This window comes from Carlito syrichta, unplaced genomic scaffold (genome assembly GCF_000164805.1).
Source record: "Carlito syrichta isolate Samal-C Ts95f unplaced genomic scaffold, Tarsius_syrichta-2.0.1 Scaffold314741, whole genome shotgun sequence".
Taxonomy (NCBI): Eukaryota; Metazoa; Chordata; class Mammalia; order Primates; family Tarsiidae; genus Carlito; species Carlito syrichta.
The window spans coordinates 463,832-469,005 of NW_007258837.1; the positions used below are offsets into that span (position 1 = coordinate 463,832).

The following is a 5,174-nucleotide window of genomic DNA, read 5'->3' on the forward strand; positions in this document are numbered from 1 at the left end:
AAGTAAAGCTTTCCTATATTTTTTTTAAAAAAAGATAAGAAAGGAACATCTGGCAAAAACTGCTCAAAAGACTTCTGCAAGGTGAAATAAAAAGACACTATTCAATAACTCAAAGTCATATGAAGAAATAAACATCTCAACAAAGGTAAAAACATGGGCAATTATAAAAGCTAATATCATAATAACAATGATTTGTAACTCCACTTTTTGTTTTCTACATAATTTGAGAGACTTAATACATTTTTGAAAACCATGTTATATTATCTTTAAGCACAAAAATCTTTCTAACATGTCACCCAGAGACCAATTCACCCACTGCTCAGTTTGACTGCCAGTAGCTTGTCTCTCTCTTCAGCAATAGTGAGGCAGATATCTTTGGCAATAACAAAAATATTGGAGAGCTGGGTGGCAAAATTGTTGCCGTGGGCACCTTTTATATGAACTACGTTAAAAGACCCAGGATACGTTACTCTGTTGTTGTTCCCATCACAAACGATTCTTCCAAGGTTAGCACTGCCGGTCACTAACCACAGGTTACTAGCATCAAATTTGATGAAATTGATAATCTTGCCAGTCTCCAACTTAATACGAATGGTGTCATTCACCTTGTTGAAGGAATCAGGGTAGCAGATGGTGTGAACTTCATGCGTTACCAGGTGAGGGATTCCTTTTGTGCCCACAAATGTTTTTTCTCACATTGTACAACTTGTACTTAGCTTCCTCGGGTGTAATACAATGAACAGCAAAGCAACTCTTGCTGTCATAGACCATGCAGGAATTCTCTCCAGCCTTGTCCATGCTTATGACATCTATAAAACCAGTAGGGTAGTTTATAACAGTTTGGGCCTCAATATCTATCTTAATGAACCACTGCATGCAAATCTTTTTTACCTCATCTCCAGTCAGGGCATACTTAAATCTGTTCCTTAATAAAATGATGAGAGGAAGACACTCTCTTAGCTTGTGGGGACCAGTGGATGGAAGGGGAGCAAACACACCAATCAGTTTATCCAGCGTTCAATGCTTTATAACTGCCACCCACTTCAGATGCTTCTTGGGACCAAAAGCCATGGTGGTGCTGGGCACAGAAAGAGCCTTAAAAATATATATTTTTTTTTTTTTTTTTAATTAGGAAATGGCAAGCAGCCTAATAGAAAAATGGACAAAAGATTAAATGGGCAATTTGCAAAACGGGGTGCCCAAATCGTCAACAGGCAGGTGACAATAATCAGAACTTGGTTAGTTCTCAAAAAACTGCCAATTAAAATTACAGTGGAACCGGGCTCGGTGGCTCAGCCTGTCATCCCGCGCCTTTGGGAGGCTGAGGTGAGTGGATTGCCTGAGCCCGTGCATTCGAGAGCCAACTGGGCAACTTGGTGAAACCTTATCTCTACAATAAATAAAAAATGAGCTGGGCGTGGTAGCGCGCGCCTGTAGTTCCAGCTACTCGGAAGGCTGAGGTGGAAGGATGGCCAGAGCCCAGCAGGTCGAGGCTGCGGTGGCCGGGAGCGGCCACTGCACTCCAGTCTGGGCGACAGAGTGAGACTCCAACTCAAAAAAAAAAAAAAAAAAAAACAAATTACAGTGGGATGCCACTAAAAGTGGTTTAAGATTTTTCCAAATGACAACACCAAAGATTTGCAAAGATGTCGGGCAACTGGGACTTTCACACACATCTGATGAGAGGATGTATTAGTATAGTCATTTTGGAAAAAGCATTGGCAGTATTTTCTAAAGTTGAATGTGCCTACAATTTTAGTCTTAGTTATATATACTTTACATAAATGCATGCATATGCACATTAAAAGACAAATATGAGAATGTGCTTAGCAACTTTATTCATAAGGACCCCACATACAAGCAACACAAGTCCATCAACAAGAGATTAAAAAATGAAATATTCTGGAGACAGACTATTGATATTGTGAGCCAGATAATTCTTTGTTATGAGGGGCTGACCTGCTCATTGCAGGATATTTAATAATACCCCTGGCTTCTACCCAGTAGATGCCAATAGCACTGTCCTAGTTGTAACAACCAAAAATGTCTACAGACTCTTTCCCAAATGTCTCCTTGGGAAATTAAATCCCATCCCCTTGAGAACAACCACGCTAAAGCAATAAAAATTAACCTCTGCACGAAACATGGCAGATAAACAGATATATAATGGTGTGTGAAAATAGATACAAAGCAGTACATGTATATGATTTCAGTTAAAGTTCTAAGACAGGATAAATTAATCTACATGATAAATCTTGAGATTGTTATTACTTGGTGAAGAGTGGTGAGTAAGAGGAGGTGTATGGACTGTAATCTTCCACTGGTGTCCCATATGTATCCTAATCTGAACAACGCTTACATGGGTGTGCTCTTTGTGAAAATCCACCAAGCTATACCCTTGGGATTTATATATATATATATACTCTGCTTTAAAAAAAGGTTACTCGCGAATATATATTTGTGAACCTGGAGATGAAGAAACATAATTCTAGAATACGAAGCAAATGTTAAAAAGAGCTGCTTTAAGAATACAAACAGAAGGGAATCCAACATCTCAAATTAGAAGAGATAGAAAAACTGAAATTTGTTAGAACAAAAGATGACAGGAAGCGATGTGACAAAGCTGAGTTAAAAAGAAAGAATGGAAATCTTACTTCCACGAAGACAAAAAGGGAGCTAGGAGAGACCATTTAACCCAGGACTAGGAGGCAGAAGGACTTCTACTGTGTAGGCACTCCTGGTTATCCACTTGTGAATTCTTCCTCCCCTTCTTCCTCAGCTAACAGAACCCCAAGTTTATTCTACGCAACAATGTACCCGCGAAATACTGTATTTTCCAGCACCCTCGGTAGATAGGGTGGCCCAAAGTGATATGGACTCGAAGGTTGCTACTGCAGTCGCCTTCATATGGCATGAGGTGACCTTGAGAATGGATACTTGGGCTAAAACACAGCAGAGCACAAAGAAGGAAACTGAAGCTTCTAAAGACTCCCAATGCCACCATGGACTGTCTCCTTTACATGAAAGAAAATAAACCAATCTTTTAATTTTAAGAAAATGTGAAATAATTATTGCTTTTTTTCTAGTAGAAATAAACGCTGCCAGTCTCCAGTAATATTTTCTTTCCATTTTTGTAATTGAATATTTTTGTTTTTTTGACCTAAACTGGAAAACTCTCATGACTTTGAATATGTGGTTTCCCTAAATAAAGAGGAAGAAAGCAGGAGGTGTTTTTATATAAATATCTTTGTACAATGACCAAAGAAGTGCACAGCACTTTAAATTCTATTCACTTTTCAAATGTCAATTTTCAAGTAGTCTTGCATATGTTTCATAAGTTCAAAATTCAGTTATAAATGGAAAGAACTTTACTCTGATAATGACAAGTCTGTTGGCTGAGATCACATAGGAATGAGAAATGCAATAAAACAGAAACGCTTAGATTATTGCTAGGAGAAAAAAAGTACATCGCAAATGAGAAATGCTTGGGACTCGATGTACTAAAAAACCAATGTGCTTCTAATTGTTGAAAATCATCACTGTGCAATATTTAAACTTTCACTAAGAATGCTTCATTTCTAAACTTGGAAAAACTGATTTCAAGTGAATAAAATCATCCTCAAAATGGGATATAATGTTCAATATTCTGAGTCGAGAAAGAAATTTTAAACAGCAAGGCATTTAATATTGCCATCCAGATACTATTCTGATCTGCTGATGCAGCGTATTCTACTGGCATCAATCAGAAATTTGCCTAAGTAGGGGCTGATGCATACAGTACAGTTTTTTTTTCTGGATTCTTCCTCTATCCAGAAACATAACAGGAAGGTCATTTTTGGGGACTAGAAGAGTATGTGAGCAAGTTCGGGGACTAGAAGAGTATGTGAGCAGTATAAAATGACTTGGGTTATGACTTCTTCTGACATCTAATACGCAACATATATTTCTTAATCTAGGAATAACTATATAACAATATATGTAAGTGGTAGACAAAACCTATAGAAAGGAATAAAACTGTTTTTGTTTTTTTAGAAAAAGCAATATAATCAAATTCTAGTACTAGGAGAAATACTTGTATCTAAATGTTATATAGATCTAACCATTACAAGAGGCAGGATCATTCAGCCTCAAGAAGATTTATAAAATATATTTTAGGAACAAGCAAATAAATAAACAAAAAGAATCCTGAATTTTTAAAAGAAAAAATCCTAAATGCAGTAGGATGGGCTTCAGCAGGTACATTATAGGGCTGGCCTGCACGTCACAATTACAAGACAGTGTATCACAGTAGCCAAAAGCCAAACTTGTAGAAAAAAAAGAATATTTGCCATCATCAAACATGGGCCCGTGGCTGCAATTATTTCTCTGCATGGATCACTGGCTACCTGCCTATCTTTACTTTCAGACTTTTGAAATTTTATCTCATGAAATATTAAGATTTGCTTGTGCATTCCTATTTTTAGTCCTCTTTCTCAAAAGTGTTCTATTTGTAGAATACATCAAAAAAGAAGACAAAGTGACTGTGTGTTTCTTCCCTTTGTTGGGATATGTGGAAGGAAGGGAGTGGAGGTTATTTTGGGCGAGAGTTTATCTCTGGTCAGCTGAAACACATCAGTGAAGTAATTTCTATTTAAGTCTTAGCTTTGTCTTTAATAAACAAGAACTGTCAAGCAGAATTCAGAACACAAATCAGGATCGGTTGCCAGAGAAAATGGGCAGAAGAAGAAAAATTGTATTTCCAAGGCAGGGGGCGTGGTCAGTGGTCATTCGCAGCCTAAGGCAGCTGTCTCATAAGAAGTGTGGGTCCATAGATGGGACAAACTTGTTCAAAAACCCTGTAGCTTATTTGAGGAGAAACCTTACTATTTACAACGTAGGGGCAGCTGGGTAGTTCTCAGTCTGAGTCTCAAAGTGGAGAAAATTAGAGGAAATGTGATTGAGTAGGGACAAGTTTAGAGGCATCTTCTGAACCAATTTAACATTAATAGCTCGCTTCACTTTGAAATCAGCTGAATGCCAGAGTGTCAACATTCACAAACTTAGATCTCCTCCGTGTTTTGACAATGTTCAGTGATCTAATAGCACCAAGTTTTGCAAACTCTCTTGCCTAAATGCCAATTCTGCATATTAAGTTCACTCTGTCTTGTTAGGGGTGTCAGAATCTCGTTGATTTT

At 37.7% G+C, this 5,174-nt stretch overlaps 1 pseudogene; it reads right to left on the reverse strand.

Moving 5' to 3' along the window:
• Positions 1 to 308: 308 nt before the first annotated feature.
• On the reverse strand, positions 309 to 1,071 carry LOC103274356 (annotated as a pseudogene).
• Positions 1,072 to 5,174: the final 4,103 nt, after the last annotated feature.